Below are 22292 nucleotides of genomic sequence, written 5' to 3' on the forward strand. Positions count from 1 at the left end.
ACTGTGCAATAAATTATTTTAAAGAATTGATTTCATTAACGTTATACGTCAGTACGGAACTCAAATGTATAAGCTGCATTCGTAATTGCCACTCGTCTCCAGCTCCGAGCCGTGGGAGGTTAGTCGACTATTTAGTAAGATCTTTGCAATACTAAACTACGGCAATATATTTATAGATCTTCTTATTCATTTGTTCGACCTTGAAAATTGCACATTTATGTTTGATATCTGTATATTTAGACATTTTCAGTGTGGGGCTCGCCTGGATAATACAGTATATTAAGTCGCTAATGGTGTTTATTTGAAGAGTTCGGAATGTTGTTATAGATGCTCGCTGATGATTTTGTTCACTGGCAAACCGGTTAGTTCAGAGTGTGAATCAGGATGTCGTTGGGTGTCGCGAGGTATATCTCGTGCAGACAGTGGCAGCACCTGTAGTTACGTAACATGGCAGGCTCGGGAGCCAGGCGCGCGCTGTTACACTTGTCTTTTCTCAATTACACGCTCTGATCTTCTACATGAGAGTAAATCGCTCTGCCAGTCTGCTTCTTGCTGCTTGCATAAATTCATTAAGAAGCTTTCGCTAATGTAATGTCGTCCTTAATCGCTGTGGATTAAATCTGAAAACTAGCACTGATCAACAGCACAAGGATACTAAGTTATAGCAGAAAGCAGGCAAGCATGAAGATTAATTTGTATGCGACTGCTTTGTAATCATGATGCTTCATAATTCGCAATGGAATATTTTTTATATTTTGTAAATTTTGAGAGAACTGTTTAGTGATAATGATGTATTTATGTTATGCTACATGTAAGGAAATATATTAAGAAGTTTTCTGTAAATTTCGAATGAATTTCTATGCCATTACTTTTAATTATTATGTTACATTACTCGCCTGTAATTTAAATATGTTTTTGTTTCTCGTTTTGATGTTTTTATTCTTCTTTCATTAACATAAAATTTCCCTTTTTAAATAATATCCCTTGTTTTCAGGAAATTGTTTGCTGTACTTTGTTGTCGATACCTAATTTGTTTTAATCTAATATCGCAGGCATTGCGATCGGGGTATCTCCTAACTGCAATGTATTCAACAAAAATAATATCATACCCATGGGACATTCTGTTTTACGTCGAATCCGAACCACAGAGATGTGACATTTCGTTTCAAAAATCTCACATGCATTGGTAGGGGTTCGGAACGCGACCACCTTGGTGGGAAGCCGGTAAGAATGCCATTCGGCTTTCACGCTCCTATCCATAGAATAAGCCCAAGGCTTTGCGATTGACTTTTTGACATGGCGACACAAAGTGGTGAAGGAACAAAAGAGAGTATAATTGGGCTGTGATTGAACTTGGTTTTTCGGCATCCAAACCAGCTAGGCTTTTCCACGTATCAAAAAGGAGAGCTCGTAAATGGGTGCAAAATTATAGAAGTTCCGGTATTTTTGCCCGAAAAGCTGGGAATGGTACAAGGAAAATATACCACAACAGGGTGCCAGATTAGTGGCAGATTGTTAATTTTCCAGACCGTGAGAAATTGTTTAAGGGCCGTCAATTTGAGATCTCGATGTGTTGTCATTCCTAGGGAAGTTCTTAAGGAGAAGCATATAGATGAGCGTTTGGCCTTTGCAGTGGGAAACAGTGGTCGGGATTGGAAAAGGGCAATATTTTCAGATGAAGTCACATTTTCGATTACAAAGGAAGAACCCATTTAAGTATGTCGTCTTCTTGTCACCCGATTTGACCACAGATACGCCGCCATTTCTGCACGCAGTGGTCGAGTGTCTGTGTCATGTTGGGAGTGAATTTATCGCCGTGGAGTGGGCACAATCCATTGCATTCGCTAAAAATTATAAAACAAACATAAGCGGTTGCTGGAACGTTATATATTTATTTATACTAGGTTGTTGAATCCTGATGGAATTCTTCAATTTCAGCGGGACAATCGTCCAGTCCACACATCTCAACTGATTCGAGACTGGTTTGCGAACATACAGGATATAGAATTGACAGAACGGCCTCGTCGCTCTTCGGACTTGAACCAAATTTAGAATGTGTGGAAAAACTGGCCCAATTCCCCTCCAAAATGTCCTGATAATTTCTGGAAGTTCAACCAAGACGCCTGGGATGCCGTGGCTGAGGAACATTAGTTATCTGAACAGACTAGTCGATTTCTTGCCCACTTGACTGCAAGGTGTGATCGAGTTGACAGGAATATGGACTAAATACCATGTTTCTTTCTCAGACACCACTAAGTTGTTTCTGTTCATACTTCCAAATATATTTTTGTTGAAAGCACAATATTTCATTGTTTCTATTTGAAGTCAAACTGTCATAATAAATAACGATACAGTCATACCATAATAAATTCATGAACATGATGTCAAGTACTAAAATATTTATATTTTCTCTCTCTCACACTTTTTTACAAGTTTTTGCGTCGCACCAACACACAAAAAATACAATAAGGCATCAGGTTGTGTTTAAACGTACGACGTCATGAATACCAGTCCAACTCAATACCATTATGCTACAATAGTAGCAAGCAGAACTGGTCCATTATAAATATAGTTATCAAGCCACGTCAAATCGTGGTCCAGCAACATGTAACATTGCTTTTTCCGAACTATAACTAAGGGACCCGACGGCGACTTACGTTCAAGAGAGCGACCACATATTTTATTTTATTTTTTAACGTCTTTATGTATTGATCCTTTCCTTTTTTAATCAGAATTTCGTACTTGCTTTCTTCGGTTTTTGTCTGATTGGATTTCTTTCTGGCTCACGGTGGTGTGTTCGTCTTCCGACTTCGTTTCCTCATCGTTTGGCTTCGAGGTGAAACTTCATTCGAATAAGTATCATCGGGCAGCAAGCTGAGGGAATTAATATTTGCTTGCAGTGATAAAAATAAGTACCTAACTTGACAGTTTGCTAAAAAGGGGCTTTGACATGTGATTCTACTGTACTGTATATTGTTTATATTAACGGTTACCATAATATGAAATTCGTCTTTGGTGCCCTACAGTTAACCAACTATTCAGATACATTTTTAGAGTGCTCAAAAATGGTTATTTATTGTATTACTACAAACATGAGATAAATGTTTATGTTACAGAATGTATTTTTCTTTTGCTTCAGTGTTAACATCGTGCTAACAATTTCTTCGGTTTTCAGCGATGCTGGAGTGGAAGACAACCAGGACTGGGAAAGTAGTGTCCGTAGACTTAACGTTACACCGCGGCATGTTTCTTGTGTGAAGATAGGAAAAACCATAGCAAACCATCTTCAGTGTTATCGTCGGTGGGATTGGAACCCACCATCATCTGAACGCAAACTTACAGCTATGTGCCCCACACCACGCGGCTATTACTTCAGTATATATTAAAAAAATAGATCAACTTAGAGGAAAGGAAGTAAGCACAGATCTCCGAAAGCAGAGAGAAGTATTTAAAATAATATTGTAATACTTGCGTCGATACATCTCTGCAATATGTAACGATTTCTTTACGCACTAGACAATTCGTAAATCTTCCAATATATTTAAGCATACTGAACCCTTAAACTTACCGTTCCATCGTTGGTCGTCTGCCACAGCTGCTGCAATAGAGCAATATCGAACTCTTAGATCTTGGGGTCGTAGCGGGTTTATTTCTGTCACTATATTGACCAAACGATGGGGTTCAGAAGAGAGCCTAACTACTTCAAATGAGGAGTAAAAATGTGCTTACTAAATTTTATTCAACCATCAATGCAAAATATACTTTATATACAAATCATCCATCAAATCACTTAATTATTTATAATATTTTTAACGCAGTCACGATATATTGCGTGAATGTTGTCTTCTTATTACAGGTTAAGATTGTTCCAGAGGAACGTAAAATATCATGAAATTCATGGACATAAAAAACTAGAAAACGAAAACAAAACCTGAAAAACGGGCACCATTGATCCAAACGATAACTGAGAATTATTAAATCCACACGATCCGTCGAAAATCTGACCATCAACAAGTAGAATTCTAGATTTACATTTAACTAAGGTTATCCACCAGTCTGACACCCTATCGGATATTGGAACACCCGCCGAATGGACCCTTAATCGAACCAAATTGACTATCAGTTGCTTTGGATAGGTTGCGAAATATTAATAGAAAACATGGTGTTCACTACAAGTTAACAGCAATGGTCACAATTAAAAATAAAATTCCACCATGTAATGTCATCTCGTGATACCCTTAAGTTACGGAATAACCCCGATGCCGAAACATGCATCACCCAAACAGCTGTTCAGAAGGAACCAACCACAACTTGATCCGAGAGGACCTTACGTTACATCGTTCTGAAGGAACCAAAACTGCGAAATGCAGGAAACATTTATTCATTGTGCATTTAGAAGAAATGCTAAACACTGCAGTTCAAGAAAAGTGATAAGGCACTTGAAAATAATCTTATAACACCAACTTTCAGGTTATAAACGGTTATGTTAAGTTTAATAAATTTACAAGTCCACACGACAAACTGAATCAAAGCAAATATTTCCATTTTCAATAACTACGACTACCATTACAAATCTGTCTACCTACGCTTGTCCCACTAAACCAAACTACAAGTAATTGGTAAACCAATGTCTCATCTAATATAAAGTGAAAGAACGAAAATTGAAAAAAATGCATTAAGAGCTGACGAATCGAAACCGCATTTGTAACACAAATCCTACATGAATCAGCTAAGTGTCCATACATGGCACTGTCACAAGATACCGGACATCTGGACAATAAATCAAAAGTCAAGAAAGAAAACAAACTTAAGTTCATCGAACCTGAACGTGTGTGGCTAAACTGTAATAATCAATCTCCATCAGCTAAGTATCCACGTTGGACAACCCCCACTTTCACCACTATTGGTGCCATGCGATTATGGGAACACCTTCAGGCTAGTAATAATTATGCCGAAACATGGCCTTAATAATGCTTGCTAACACTCATCGCAATTGCATTCACTACTGCAGACACTAACATCGTTTAAGTCGATTCGCAAAACCACTAACCTAAGACTTATCTATATACAGACGACACCCTAATCCTGTCGTCGAGCCTATATAGTGTCTACATATCCTAACCGTAAATTATATAATACACGCAGCATCCTAAATCTATCGTTGAGCAGAAACTGGGATGTCTACTCATCCGTATATTTATGTAATACGCGCAACATCCTAAAGCTATCGTTGAACGAAAACTGGGATATTTACCCATCATCTACAATGTCAGGCGAAATCGAAACTTCTAACACGCAGATCTTTAATTTTAAACCTTGTTGAAACTCTAACACAATTAAATGAAACTTGCCACAGAATGAACTCAAGTCTGGAAATATAACTACTGTATGTCCATTCCTTCCAATAAAACGTGAAATTGAAATTAAACAACATGCTGCTACTTTAATCCCTGACTCCAATATAATATATAATCTCAACACACGCAGTGAAGTTCGGTAAAATGAAAAATAAATTCAGCACTCGTCCAACTTTACGTAAATATTGCCAAAAGAGTAATCATCACCATCACGAAATTCACAGTGTAATTCAAGCATGAGATTTCCAAAAGCCCTATCATCTCAACGTTTCAAACATTTCTATCCATGAACTATCCAGTGAAGCAACTTTCCATGATTTACACAAGCCAGAAAATCACTCTAATAACGTCCAATATTCTATCCCACAATGTTTCCAATTAAATAATTTCGTCTCGTAAAAAATATACAGAATAGAATTTTGTTACAATAATCAAATAACACCTCGACCGTGTGTCAGAACGCATTTTGTTCGTGAGGTCAATTATCGTTAAATGCACTACGTTCGTTTTACATAGAATCGTCATTTGGACTTAACTGCCAAGAACTACAATCTTCTACAGAAATTGGTTATCATGAGAGATTCTCGACTTGAAATTACAACAGGCGTTACAACGCGCTCACTTAGATTCTGACCACTATTAAATTAGTCAGCTGTTTCGGATTGCTAACAGGACATCGTTATCTTATACAGCCTGTCTCAGAAATATCACATTTTAACATACAGCCTGTCTCAAAAATTCTTCTCCGTCGACAAACATAGCCTATCATCACATCTACGCGTTCATTATATCTCACTGATAATATACAGGCTTCCTCTGCCTTCAAACATCTTCCTAACTATTCTCATAATATTTCATTTCCAACACAATCCATTTTTTCTGTTCAAAACCTTTCAAGTATACGTAATCCCACGATAAACACTGTTATAAAAATATCTCAGTTTACTTCATTACATCTTTCCGACCCTAAGAACAAAAATAACATGCTGTGATTTTCTGTATCACAAATACACGGTGTCACAAAATTTAAACTTCCCAAAAAAACAAATGTTAACTCTATCCGACTTCACTGGATTTCGGTAAAATCGCAAATCTCACTCGACATTACTGTCAAATACATGTTTTAGCACAGAGAAATTTATCCTGATGTAAAAATTATTATTATTGTTATTATTATTATTATTATTTAAGTTTTTCGTTTGAACTTAAATGATACTTTAATTCATCATGCACGCCACGACTATTTTATCGTTATCATATTTATGAATTTATTTAGCCTGAAAAATATTTCATTGATTTTTAGCACAATATTTAAACTTCGCATTTGACCGTTTCTTAACGTGATTTCAAACGCATTTAAGAGTTTAGCACGCTGACAAGAACAATAGACACTTCGCCTGAACATTATGAAATACTTATTCGACACATGCAACATGGTAAATTTAATGGGACAAGCAATACAATCTAGCTACAACATTATATACAACTAGACAGACCTGTTAATGATGTCATCCTGGGGTCCTGGCTCCATGTTAGCCAGCTCGTCTCAGATTCAACCACACATGACTAGTGAAAACATTATCTTCTTATACATTACTTACAATTATATAGATTTTACACTTGCAAATTTTAAAGACACAAATAACGCACTCTTCTCGCTAGTCACCACGCGAGCGTATTTCCCGTCTGCCGGACAGACACAAACTGTTTTGAGAGAACTACCCTTTCTCACACTCTAGTAGGGCAGGTGTTCAAAAGATCAGACTCGGACTTATCTCTGGCTAGTCTCCAAGCTCCCTTCATTGATTTCCAACACACAATAGTTATATAAATGCCAGGTACGTACTTTAATGAAAAATATCTGTGCCTTCACGGTTTTCGTCGGCTGCAGTTCAGGAATTTTATATCAATTCCACTAAATATTCTAACTCGAACCAACTGAATTAATACATATCACAAGTTATTTTGAGGAGACAATTAACGAACTACTACTTGGAGACGTGCGGCGCGGGTTCTTCCTTTCGAACTTTCAGAGAGAGTGTGTGAATATCCATTGGGGGGTGTTATATTTATGAGGTCTGTAGTAACGCCACCCTGGTCATGAAGTCTTGTGATGCAATCCTATAATTTCATAACCGCTGGACCAGTTTTTCCGAAATTCACTCCAACAATTCAACCAAATTCCAATTCATAATGGTGGTGTTTTTATATTTTTCTCATACTTGCAACGGGCGTAATTAATTAATTTCATGCATGCGACTTTGCGGGCTTTTTGAGGGCTTGACCTTGGCACGTGTTGCTAATCTGCCGATACAGAAGCCAACTTTTCTCCAAGCTTAATTACATTCATTTCCACCCTGTGGATTCTATTTTCTTTTAATATTTGTTACAAATTTCAATCCTTTATTCCTTGATTACTGATATTGCCAAAATCTCTCGTTGTGAAGGTTTATTATATATTGTTAATTATTTAATACTCGAAGTTAGCCGAAGTGTCTCGAATTTGTACTAATAGATCGCTTGCTGACAGGGTGAATACGATCACACGGTAACTGCTCACGCCATGAAGGGTGAGATAATCTCGCAATAAAGAATATGGCTGCACCAATAGTTATTTATAGTTGCATTATTTATCGGCAATATTCATCATGGTAGAATTATGGATTCAGTACTTCACTATTACCAGGCGTCTCCAAAAAGCGTAAAACAGTAGTCGGTAGAACGTAGAGCCCATAAAAAAGTTAACTCGTGTCCTCATCCTGAAGTACAAAGGGCACTAGGAAAGTTTTGCAATGTGAGTGAACGCGTTAGACTTTTTCATAAGAATTTCCACCACACTCAATACACTTATCCATACGTCGAAACCAGTCACTGAACCAACTCTGCCACACTTCTTCGGTTATATTTTCAAACTTTTGATCCCATGCTGCCAGAAGCTCCTCGTCGGATGCAAAACGCCTCCCTTTCAGCTTCATCTTCATTTCTGGGAAGAGTTCGAAGTCACATGGGGCAAGATCAGGACTGTGTGGAGGGTGATCAAGTACAGTCAACCCTGATCCAGCAAGAAAATGCATTGTTACATTAGCACGATGTGCTGCAGCATTGTCGTGATGCAAGAGTCAAGTGTTGAGCCGTAACCTTGGACGGAGCTGCTTGAGAGCCTGGATGACCTGAGGCAGACAAGTCTCACTGAATCACTTCAAAGTAACTGTCCTTTGTGTTTCTAACACAAACCGAGTCAAGATGTCCCGTTTAGTGAAGAATACTGCAATCATCCTTTTCTTCACTGAGCTTGACTTTCGCACAGTTACAGGAGTACCCTCATCTTCAAACAGCCATACATTGTTCTGGGATTTTGTTGGGACATCGTAATAATAAAGCTAAGTTTCGTCCCTGTAACTATGTTATTGCCGTTACGCGAAGCCCTATTTTCAAAGTGTGTTAGCATTTTTCGGCACCATTTCACTCGATGTGCCCTTTGTTCCACTGAAAGTGAATGGGGCACCCAAAGGGAACAAACTTTTCTAACATGGAGATGGTCGTGTAGAACTGAATGAATAGCTGGTGCAGGGATGTGGAGGGTCTCTTTTACCTGCCGATATGTCAACCGCCTCTCTTGCTCCAACATTTTCCTCTCAGCTTCAATGTTTTCCTCAGTCACTGATTCAGACGGTCGCCCAGAACGTGGATCGTCTTCAAACCCAAAATTTCCCCTCTGGAACTCTTTGTACCAGCGTAAAATTATTGTCCGATGTGAACAGTCTTTCCCCAGCACAGGAGTCATTTCTTCCAGGCACTGGTTAACAGTTAGTCCACGAGCACAATTGTAGCGGATAATTGCGCGATATTCACCTTTAGACCACACTGACATCTTAACTTGCTTTCAATCCCACTGCTTGGTAACAACTGGTGTGAAGGTCTCGCCTTGCTGTCTTCTAGACCGGTTTCCACCCCTCCTTTCTCCCTCACCATAACAAGGGTGTCCAGCCAACCGTTTTTGCGTATTGCAATACTTTCCTAGTGCCCTTTGTAGTGCAACTCTTTTCAGTCACACCCTCAATGGAGATGAGCTGCACGTAACATTTTAACTACATATCAGCCCTCCTGCTAGACTTATATTTCTGGCAGTACCGGGAATCGAACCCGGGTCCCCAAGGACAGCAGCTAATAATACTAACCGTTACACTACAGAGGCGGACTTTAAAACCAATACCATTACTATTCAATCAATCAATCAATCAATCAATCAATCAATCAATCAATCAATCAATCAATCAATCAATCCTGATCTGCATCTAGGACAGTCGCCCAGGTGGCACATTCCCAAACATTTGTTTTCCTAGCCTTTTCCTAAATGATTTCAAAGAAATTGGAAATTTAACATCTCCCTTGGTAAGTTATTCCAATCCCTAACTCCCCTTCCTATAAATGAATATTTGCCCCAGTTTGTCCTCTTGAATTCCAACTTTGTCTTCATATTGTGATCTTTCCTACTTTTATAAACGCCATTCAAGCTTATTCGTCTACTAATGTCATTCCACGCCATCTCTCCGCTGACAGCTCGGAACATACCACTTAGTCGAGCAGCTCTTCTTCTTTCTCTCAATTCTTCCCAGCCCAAACTTTGCAACATTTTTGTAACGCTACTCTTTTGTCGGAAATCACCCAAAACAAATCGAACTGCTTTTCTTTGGATTTTTTCCAGTTCTTGAATCAGGTAATCCTGGTGAGGGCCCCATACACTGGAACCATACTCTGGTTGGGGTCTTACCAGAGACTTATATGCCCTCTCCTTTACATCCTTACTACAACCCCTAAACACCCTCATAACCATGTGCAGAGATCCGTACCCTTTAACAACAATCATATTTATGTGATTACCACAATGAAGATCTTTCATTATATTAACACCTAGATACTTACAATGATCCCCAAAAGGAACTTTCACCTCATCAACGCAGTAATTAAAACTGAGAGGACTTTTCCAATTTGTGAAACTCACAACCTGACTTTTAACCCCGTTTATCAACATACCATTGCCTGCTGTCCATCTCACAACATTTTCGAGGTCACGTTGCAGTTGCTCATAATCTTGTAACTTATTTATTACTCATCCGCAAAAGGCCTTACCTCTGATTCCACTCCTTTACTCATATTATTTATATATGTAAGAAAACAAAGGTCCGATAATACTGCCTTGAGGAATTCCCCTCTTAATTATTACAGGGTCAGATAAAGCTTCACATACTCTGATTCTCTGAGATCTGTTTTCTAGAAATATAGCAACCCATTCAGTCACTATTTTGTCTAGTCCAATTGCACTCATTTTTGCCAGTAGTCTCCCATGATCCACCCTATTGTCGTAGGTCTTTTCTTGGTTTCCTTTGGTCGATTTTAAGCAGCTGATCCCTGTAGTCTAATTCAATAATGTCTTCTTTAATATGAAGAGAGCATACTCTACAAGTATCTGGGTTGGACTGACGGTGTCTTTCATTTTTAAGGTATCGTAATAATCAATTTCTTGTGTATTTCTTCTCCTTTCGCCAAGAAGTATTTCAACTGGCCTTCTTTGGACATTGGTTTTAATAGGTAGTCCTTCACTCTTCGCAATGAGACAAGCCTGAACAAACATTCTGCAAGTCAATTACTACTTGCTTTACGTCTTATGGCGACGATGGGATAGGAAAGGCCTACGATACAAGCTCACAGCTGCTCGCCCCTAACCACACGGCCAACTCGCCCGGTCATTCTGCAAGTAAACATGAAGATGTTTCTTCGTTTTCTTTTGAATAGATTATTTATTGTTTTTCCTATAATAGTAGATTGCCTAAACTGACAAAGCTCACAAAAAGCATTATAATCTGGTATTTACAAAAATGGAACCGCCTCTGTGGTGTAGTGGTTAGTGTGATTAGCTGCCACCCCCGGAGACCCGGGTTCGATTCCCGGCTCCGCCACGAAATTTGAAAAGTGGTACGAGGGCTGGAACGGGGTTAACTCAGCCTCGGGAGATCAACTGAGTAGAGGTGGGTTCGATTCCCACCTCAGCCATCCCCGAAGTGGTTTTCCGTGGTTTCCCACTTCTCCTCCAAGCAAATGCCGAGATGGTACCTAACTTAAGGCCTCGTCCGTTTCCTTCCCTCTTCCTTGTCTATCCCTTCCAAACTTCCCATCCTCCACCAAGGCCCCTGTTCAGCATAGCAGGTGAGGCCGTCTGGGCGAGGTACTGGTCATCTTCCCCAGTTGTATCCCCCTACCCAGAGACTGAAGCTCCAGGACACTGCCCTTGAGGTGGTAGAGGTGGGATCCCTCGCTGAGTCCGAGGGAAAAACCAACCCTGGAGGGTAAGCACATTAAGAAAGAAAGAAATTTACAAAAATGGAGCACTTCCTTGGTACAGATGAAGGTGAATTCTTTAAAGGTAGGCAGTTATGAAAATGGGAACGTTCATATCATCAGATGATTCCCCGTCAAACCGGCTCCGAAGTTATATACAGGTCTTGGAACTTTTGTAAAAATGAGTGCCTCCATACTAGACCAAAATTATTTTCGATGTAGCGAATAAATGATTTATTTTTGTAACTCTTAACCCTTTTTTGTATAAGTCAGTTGTTTATATCGTCAAAGTCGCTCAAAATCAGGATATCATACAAACTGAGGTGAATGTTTACCTGTAATTTTTCTGTAAATTTTCGGTAATTTCAAAGCTGATAGGACATGGATAGAGACGGACAAATTAAGTGTTTTTGCGGATTTGGAGGACAGATGCACACGAGCCCAGCTCGCACTTCCAGTGTGTAATAGGAATTTAGATGTATCTATTACACTTACTACAAGGGACTGGGCGTCACAGTGCAGAACCACCAACATAATTCAGCACGAGACGCCTCTGATCCAGATCTAGTTTTTACTTGACGTTTTGATAGATGCTGCAAAGTTTATAGTGACGGTCAACTTTGTTTCCTCGCAATATCAACAAATCACCCACGAATACACAGTTCACTTGGAAAATGCAAGATCTCACGCCAGAACTTGAATTACTTTTGGGATTTATTTATATATATATAAAACACGAAAACAAAGAGCTAGGATTAGGTAGTAAAATAATAGAATTATCCCACACTAAAAAATAACGTATGAAAAGTAAACATGTACTGTATATACAAATAATATGCAATATACAACGAATTAACAACAAATGACAATGAACATAATAACAATACCCAGTAATGCACTTGCTATGACGATATTGAGACTGTCAATAACAAGAAAGCCGGGGTGAGTGGGTCAGACGGTTGAGGTGTTGCCCTTCTGATTCCAACTTGGCAGGTTTGATCCTGGCTCAGTCCGGTGGTATTTGAAGGTGCTTAAATACGTCAGCCTCGTGTTAGTAGATTTACTGACACGTAAACGAACTCCTGCGGAACTAAATTTCGGCATTTCGGCGTCTCCGAAAACCATAAAGGTAGTTAGTGCGACGTAAAGCCAATAACGTTATTATTATTATTATTATTTTTATTATTATTATTATTATTATTACATGCGGATAAGCCCATTAAGACTACGCAAAGTACTTAGAGGCGTACATTTTCCTTCCTCTGTGCCCACATTCCTTTCATTTTTCTACTGTGGGCTTCCTTTCTGTCTTCAGACCAGGTTGCTCCAGTCTTCACTGGTCTTTCCTCTTGGTCAACTTGCCATTTGTGAATTTCGGTTTTGGAGATTACCCTGTTTTGGACATCAGCTGGTGTAATTCCTGCCTCTTTCAAATCGGGTTTGATGTCGCCAATCCATTTCATTGTGTCTGTTTTCGCTTTACTCCGGTTTTCGTATAATTCGACTATTTGTTTGGTAAATCTGTCTGGATGCATTTTTTTAAAATGTCCATAGACTCTTGGACCTGCGTTTTCTAATGTCACTGTAAATATTTTTGTATTGTTTGATTTCCTGTCTGCCTTTAAGTTGGCACTGTCCATCTGTGAGTTTTGGACCTAGAATTTTTGTTATGATTTTGCGTTCCTCTTTCTCAATGTTTTCAATGACTGTCTTCCTGTTCAAAATTAGCGTCTCTGATCCATAAAAACATTCTGGTTTAATGACTGTATTGTAATGTCTTAGTTTTATGTGCTTAGAAATACATGTTTTGTTATAGACATTTTGGGTTAGTCGATATGCAGTTTCCATCTTTTGGCATCTAATTTCATTGGCTTTTGTTTCGAGTCCATTTTCCTGAATTGTTTCACCAGGATACTTAAATTATTGCTAGTTGCTTTACGTCGCACCGACACAGATAGGTCTTATGGCGACGATAGGACAAGGAAGGGCTAGGAGTGGGAAGGAAGCGGCCGTGGCCTTAATTAAGGTACAGCCCCAGCATTTTCCTGGTGTAAAAATGGGAAACCACGGAAAACCATTTTCAGGGCTGCCGACAGTGGGGTTCGAACTTACTATCTCCCGAATACTGGATACTGGCCGCACTTTAGCGACTGCAGCTATCGAGCTCGGTCTTAAATTATTATTATTATTATTATTATTATTATTATTATTATTATTATTATTATTATTATTATTATAAATTACAAGAAATGACATGCAGAGAGAGCAGAGTGGAAAAAATAAAAGAATATATAGTAACATACCTCATTATTATATTCTCTTGTCACTTATAGAACCATCTGATGAGCTCCCACTGTCCACAGAAATTATAAACCTCTCCATTATATCATCCAGAATTCCTTCCCTTTCCCAGGCTCTCTGAATAACTCCGTTCACATGATTCACTGCACGTTCCCACCTCTCAGCTGCCACATGTCCATTTAGTGCTTGCCGCGTCAGGCTTTCTACCTTCCTTTTAACTGTAAGTTTTATTGTTACGGGCCACGAAACCTTTGACCTGAGCCCAAACGAACTCAGCAGCATTGAAGTGGCAGTGGTGTGATGTCAACCGTACAACATTGTATCCATGCTTTTGCGCCAACGCATCAATTTCATATCTTGGAAACTGAGACCTGACTTGCTTCACACCCTCCAGGAGCTCGGTCTCTTTCTCTTAGGGGCGTAACGAATACAATATTGGCCCGTCTGCTGAAATAAAAAATCGGACCCCCTCTCAAATAAAATGTAAAAACATATGAATAACTAATATAAATTTAATTAGAGCAGGTAAAAGTAATATAGGTTATATAAACAAAGGGGTTATTCGTTACTGTAAGATTATTAACAATTAATGTTTAATAAGTTTAATTTTGACTGCCTCCGTCGTTTAAAGGCTGAGCTGATGAACTGCCAACCATGAAGCACTTAGATGGTAGTGCTTAACTTTAATGGGTTTCATTTTCCAGTAACTACAGAACTATATTCTTCAATTAAATTAGTCACTACTGATCTGCATTTAGGGCGGTCGCCCAGGTGGCAGATTCACTGTCTGTTGTTTACCTAGCCTTTTCTTAAATGATTACAAAGAAACTGGAATTTTATATTGAACATCACCCTTGGAAAGTTGTTCCAATCCCTCACTCCCACTCCTATAAACGAATATTTGCCCCAATTTGTCCTCTTGAATTCCAACTTTATCTTCATATTGTGATTATTCCTACTTTTAAAGACACCACTCAAACTTATTCGTCTACTGATGTCCTCCCACGCCATCTCTCCATTGACAGCTCGGAACATACCACTTAGTCGAGCATCTCGTCTCCTTTCTCCCAAGTCTTCCCAGCACAAACTTTGCAACAGTTTTGTAACGCTACTCTTTTGTCGGAAATCACCCAGAACAAATCGAGCTGCTTTTCTTTGGATTTTTTCCAGTTCTTGAATCAAGTAACTGCAACCGATTCCGAATTCTCGGTTATAATAATTTATTCGATTACAACACAGAAGACTATACGAACAAATTAAATCAAAAACTGTTCAAATAAAGTTTGAAAAATATCAAACCACACAACAGATAAGCCTAGTCTATGAGTTGCCTGACTGTTAACCACACTAACTTCTTATTGGTGTTGTACATTGTTGCCTAGTAAATGTGTGACAAAAGTTAAATGTTTAGCAAAATTTGTGCATAATACGATCTCAAGCGAACTACACTACACATCAAAGTACCATTTTCTAACTAAAATGTGATATTTTGGTATCAATTTTCATGGCGGTAATTATGTTTGAATAATTTGTGTCGCGGTGTGGCGAGAGAGAGCAAGTTCTGCTGTGTTTCACTCGGTAGACTAAACTGCAGCTAGGTGCAACCAAGTGGCAATTCCTCAACATACAAATTGTAAAAATAAAAAAATAAAAAACCCAAATATGTAGACTGATTCTAAAAAAAACATCCTCATCGTTTCCGTGCAGAGGTACATTAGGCTAGGTATATGTAATTTTTATTTTTTGGGAGGAGTCTGCGGGGCCCCTTAAAAGCCCGGACCCACCGGCATTGCAGGCCCTGGAGGCGCTAACGTTACGCCCCTGCCACTTCTACTTCGATACCTTTCTTACCAAGCCATTTGGTAATCTCAGGTTTCGAGCTAGCTCGGGTGGGAACCTTACCAAGTAATGCCGAGTGATAGGGGGCGTTATCCATTACAATCAGAGGAATATTGGTAATTAAGCGTTGCTCGAATCATTCAATAAATCTAGTACTGTTCATTTCTTCATGCCAATCCCCAGTTTTCTTTGATCGGAACAAAAGCGCACAACCTCCTGAAGATGGGGGACGCAGACGAAGAATACACCCACGGTATCCCCTGCCTGTCGTAAGAGGAGACTAAAAGGGGCGACCAAGGGATGATTGAATTAGAACCATGAAACTACTTGTGATTAGAACCATCACGCGTGGAACACCATGAGTATCCTTTACTTCCAAATAGTACCACTATGTTAGGCACACAATAAATTTGCGATTAGTACCACTATATGCGGAACACCACGGGCTTACGTTGCCTGTAATTAGTACCCACTATGTGAGGAACACCGCGGGAATACCTGCGCCCATGGTTAGTACACCTATGTGAGAAACACCATAGGCCTGCGTTATCTTTGCGACGTACAATACTTGCGAGTAGTACCATAATGTGTCGAACACAGCGAATCTACACTACTTTTGATTAGTACCGCAACTTGAAAAATACCATGGTTCTTCTTGACTAGAGGTAAGTACCATTATGAGGGGCCGTTGACCTGGATTTTGGACCTCTTTAGACAACAAGCATCATCGATTCAGCATTGTGCTTTGGAAGCAGTCCCTTGGTCAGTAATACAAATTTTTCAATATCGTTTCTGGGAAGGCTGGGCATTGCGGGTCAGATCCACTGATTGTTTTAGGTTCATGATCGTTGTTCATCGTAGTCTTTTTTAATTCTAGTCAATGGATCGATTTTTGGAATTATTTGTAAACTTCAGTATTGTGAGTTGATTATTTTAAATTCACATTCATTCATTCATTCTTCATCATCACGTTTTGAATTCTGGCCAGTAGATGAATTTTGGACTTTTAAATTGTCATTACATTTCGTACCATTAGAGGCCAATGACCTTCATGTTAGGCCCCTTTAAACAATAAGCATCATCATCATCATCATCAAAAGCGCACAGTTTGAAACAAAGCTTTCAGAGGTTCCTGCATTACCCCAAGTTTCATTGATCCACACTAACTTATCAGTCTTTGTTCTTAACACTTAACACTTAAGTCCTGTATTTCCGTTAAAAGTTTATGCCCATTTATTTTACTTTAAAGTCAACCAATAGTCTTCAAAAATACCCAGAGGGATGAGCGACTTCCATTAAACAATTTAGCCTTTTCTAAAGCAGGACATAATGTATTTTGTCTGGGATGGTCTTTACGCCGGTAACAGTCATGAACATAACACCTTACTGCAATAGTTTCAACAAACTGGAAACCTACAAAGATACAGTGAAACCTAGGAATGCGAGTAACTTGGTCTACGAGTGTTTTGCAAGACGAGCAAACATTTTAAATAATTTGTAACTTGATAAGCGAGTGAGGTTCCGCAATACGAGCGTCACGCGTGCCTACGTTTTCCCCTCCCCAGTTCGTTTGTTGAATGGATGAACGAGGTCTTTGGTCCTGTAGTGAAGAAATACCTTTCAGAGAATAATCTGCCGCTCAGTCTTGCTGGTTATGGACAATGCTCCTGCTCATCCTCCAGGCCTTGAGGCTTGAGGACGACTTTCTGGAGGAATTCAAGTTCGTTAAGGTTAAACTCCCTCCTCCCAACACTACTCCACTTCTACAGCCTATGGATCAGCAAGTCATTTCGAACTTCAAGAAGCTGTACACCAAAGCACTATTTCAGCGATGAGCTGGTGGAAGAACATAGCCCTGAACTGACCACCAACGAACTGATGGACCTGCATCGCGAACAACAGGAGGAGGTTATGGAGATCTCGTCCGGGGAAGAGAAGGAGGAAAAGTCAATGGAATCTCTCATTTCAACTGAGATTCGGGATGTGGGAAACGGTGCAAAATTTTGTAGAAAAACACCACCCGAATAAGGCTGTAGCAGTGCGAGCGATGAATCAGTTCAATGACAATGCAATGTCACATTTTCGTGAAATCCTCAAAAAGAGGCAAAGGCAACAGTCATTGGATAGGTTACTCGTTAAAGTTGCACGAAAATAAAACAATTCCAGTGACCCAACAGATAGCAGTGATTCCGTTGGTGCTACACAGTAACTCTTCTCTGTCATCTCTCGTCTCCCTCACACCAATGATTCTATTGTAAGGAAAAGTGCACTTTAATTTGTTTTACTTTGTTTTACGTTATATTTTGTTTTAGAAATGGTATACATACATACTTTTGTGTTGTGGACGAATCATCCGCGTTTCAATTGTTTCTTACGGGAAAACTTGCTTTGATATACGAGCGCTTTGGTTTACAAGCGTGTTGCCGGAACGAATTATGCTCGCAATCCAAGGTTCCACTTTATACATATATACCTCTCACAATTTTAGTCACACCCAGACAAGTTTTCTCACAAATGTTATAGTGGAATACAACGACCTGATTTTTCGGCCAGACAGTCAGCCTAACCGATTAGGTGTTGTCAACAGACGGCTGACTAAGCGCCGGATTTCATCAGTTGGCTTTGGCTCCTGAACAGAACACACACATCATGTCTCCCGTTTTATCGAAACGCCAAAAGGTTGGGATTTCACTTGTAGTATCGTTAATCAATGTAAGGAAAAGAAAAATGTGAGCAAAGAAATTGCTGATGGAACGAAAGAATTGGCGAAATATCGAATTTGTAGTACAAGGACGAGACAAAGCTCATTTTAAGCCTCTCGACACGGAGAACATCGAAAATCACGTTTAAGGCCTTAAAAAGTGGAAGGGGCCCAACACTTCGAAAAATGAAGGTATCGGCCAAACAAAGACAAGGGCCACGAAGGGCTTGAAAATGAAAGACTTCCTAGTCGTCCATACGCAGTACCGTCGGAGTCGGCAAGGACAAGAGATGACCGAAGGAGGTCGGATAGGATAGATGAAAGTAAGGAGCCTGACACAAGTATGTAGGTAGAAGCAATACGAGGATATATCTAAGGGCGCCGTGGTCCCTAACCCACCCTCCCAAGTTAAGAGCCCCTGGGGCCCGTTTAGTCTCCTCTTACGACAGACAAGGCACGCAGGGGATGCCGTGGCTGTTCTTCTACCGTCCCCCACCCACTTGGTGCAGAGTTACGTGCAGTGTACAGCTTTTCCTTCCACTCCTCCAAGGGCCTTTATAACTTCTTCTTCTTCTTCTTCTTCTTCTTCTTCGTTTTGACTTATGGCTGAGGCGTCATGACTATCATAATATTCAGCCCTCTCGCCAATGAATCATACTCCGCCATTCTTCCCTATCTAAAGCTTTTATTGTGGTTGCTCTGAGAGAACACTGTAGGGGGCTGTTCACCATGTCAATCCATCGCGTTGGTACTCGTCCTCGTTCTCTGGTTCCCTGGACTTTGCCCTCAACAATCAGCTTTTGAAGACTACCATCTCGGCGCGTTATATTTCCAAAGTAGTGTACAATCCGCTGAGAGACCTTACACGATGGACGAATTTTTATCTGAAGTTCGTTTAGGACTGATGTGTTCGTGCGATGAGCTGTCCAAGGAAGCCTTAACATTTTCCTCCAGCACCACAGTTCAAAGCTTTCCATCCGTTCACGTTCACGTTTGAAGATGGTCCACGTCTCTGCACTATACAAGAAGACTGAGAAGACTAGAAATTCAACGAGCTTCTTTTTTGTATTGATGGTGATGTTATTATCTTTCCAGATCTTCCGCAGACGGATTATTGCTACCTTTGCTATTTCAATTCTTCGCTTTATTTCATCTTTGGAACCACCAGAACTGGATAGTACAGAGCCTAGGTATACATACTGATGTACAACTTCACATCCTCCAATCTGTTTGATATGTGGACTGTTGTTGTTCTTACGATCAACAATCATGACTTCGGTTTTCTGTCGATTTAGGCGTAATCCAATTTCTAGGCTTGCTTCCTCTACTCTCTTGATCAGCTCCGTCAGCTCCTCTTCAGACGATGCTATCAAGGTGGTGTCATCAGCAAATCTCAAGTTGTTGATCTTGCATCCCCCAATGGAAAACCCTTTGTCCCAGCCATCTAATGCAGTTCTCATTGCATATTCACCAGAGAGATTGAAAAGTAACGGTGACAGGATACATCCCTGGCGAACTCCAGCCCTCGTAACGAACTGCTGAGACTGTTTTGAATCTTCACAGTGGCTGTATTTTCCTTATACCAGGACTTGAGCAGATCAGTCAAATGGAGTGGCAAACCCATGTCATCCAAAATTTTCCAAAGATGATTCCATTGGACAGTATCGAAGGCCTTTTGGTAGTCACTAAAGCACGGGTATACCGGAACATTGAATACTCTAGCTTTTTTTATGATTTGTCTTAGGCTTAATATCTGTTCTCGAGTGCCTTTTCCTTTCATGAATCCAGTCTGGACTTCAGGAATTTGATACTCTAGGAATGCCCGGAGTCTCTTGTGCAGGATATGAAGCATAACTTTACTGGCATGTGAAATCAAAGCAATTAAGTGATAATTTCCACATTTTTTCCTCGATCCTTTCTTGTGGATTGGGACAAAGCGTGACTGTACCCAATCCTCGGGCCATCTTCTAGAATGTCATATTGCTTGGCAGATTTTCAACAGCATTTCAATTCCAGCATCGTCTGTAGCTTTCAAGACTTCTGCACTTATTCCATCAGGTCCACACGCTTTTCCAGTTCTCAGCATTTTCAAAGCCATTTCTACTTCATCTCGGAGGATGTCAGGTGCAGGATCTGACTGTTTGTCTATCTTCACTTGGTCTTGTGCATTACATTGTTCACTGTACAGATCCTGGCAGTACAATCTCCATGTTTTCAGAACATTCTCTATATCACAACATCATCACCCTGTGAGTTCTGTATATTCCAGGAATATGGCTTGAATTCTCGAGTGATTATTCTAATTTTGTAAAAAGAGATCCTTGCTGTGGTTTCGATTTGCATGGTCTTCAATCTCAAAACAAATCTTACTAATGAAATGATTCTTATCTCTTCTACAAGAAGACTGAATCCTTCTATCAAGACCAGGCATTTGCTCTATTTTTTCTTTAGTGTTAATGCCAGATTTTTTAAGGCACCTTCTTTTTTCTACAAGCTGAAGGGTCAAATCAGAGATCCACTGTTGCCTTCTAGTATTTGGTACACGAGATTCATTCAAAGAGGACTCTATCCAGTTTTTAGTCACATTCCACAGCCCTTCTGCAGTTGTTATTGGATCCTGTAATATGGAGGCTCTTCGCGCCAATGATTCCTTAAATGACGACATTTTAACTACTTGTGGTATCCTGTGTGATCTTTTAACTGGTGTTTGGAGATTTATTCTTATTTCTGTTCTAAGAAGCTGATGATCACTGCCACATACTGCACCTGGACAGTTTGGTGTCCATTACAGAAGACCTCCATCTTGAACTGATCAAGATGTAGTCAATCTGATTTTTATATTGACCATCATGCGAAGTCCATGTGTACATGTGCCGTATGTGATGCTTGAAGACTGTATTAGTTATAATGAACCTGTTTTGAATTGCAAACTCAAGAAGTCTGTTCCCCCGTTCAATTCTTTTTCCAATTCCGTATCTTCCTATCTATGTTCTGACATGCTCATCATGTTGTGTTGAACCAATTTTGTCATTGAAGTCTCCCATAACAATAGTTATTTCTCTACTTGGAAAAGCTGAAACAGTAGCATCATTTCCTTGACAGAAGCGGTCGATTATTTCATCAGACGCATCCGCTATTGGGGCATAAACCTGAATGATGTTGTTTGAAAGTGTCTTGCATTTGAAACTTAGTGTTATAATGCGATCATTAACAGGTTTATATCCTTTCACTAGGCCATTCATTTTGTCACTGATCACAATTGCGACCCCGTTACTGCCTTTTTCTTCATTTCCAGAAAAATAGACCCAATGATTACCACTTCTAAAATGGCTATTGTTTTTCCAGTGAGTTTCACTTAGTTCAGCTACTCCTATATTATACCTGTCCAGCTCTTGTATTATCAGGAGTTTTCCTGAAGCTAAAAGTCCTCTCACATTCCAAGTAGCCATATTCTGCTTTGTTCTTCCAGTCGCAAATTTCGCATATGCAGTCTGGTTGCCTACATGTACATGCCCAGTAGCAGATTTCACACTTTGCAGCCTGGAACTGCAAAAGCGCCGGTTGTCAGCCGGGTCGCATGACGAATTAGATCCATTTAAAGCAGCTCTCATGATAATATTCATGGGAATAATAGTGTAGTGAGGTCCCTCTCTCTTCCACACTGCAGTACCACAACCGAAAAACCAGTCATTCTGGTGACGCTTGAGGCTCCCCGCTCTTGACCCATCTCGAGCATGAATTGCTCTGTGCATCAAGTC

The 22292-nt window shown here is 39.8% G+C and overlaps 1 protein-coding gene across 2 annotated transcripts in view; it reads right to left on the bottom strand.

Annotated features, from left to right (window-relative positions):
* LOC136874251 (bcl-2-related ovarian killer protein) overlaps positions 1-22292 on the bottom strand; it is an 891695-nt gene that overhangs the window by 751440 nt on the left and 117963 nt on the right. The window lies entirely within an intron of this gene.

The sequence above is a fragment of the Anabrus simplex genome, chromosome 1 (genome assembly GCF_040414725.1).
Source record: "Anabrus simplex isolate iqAnaSimp1 chromosome 1, ASM4041472v1, whole genome shotgun sequence".
NCBI lineage: Eukaryota > Metazoa > Arthropoda > Insecta > Orthoptera > Tettigoniidae > Anabrus > Anabrus simplex.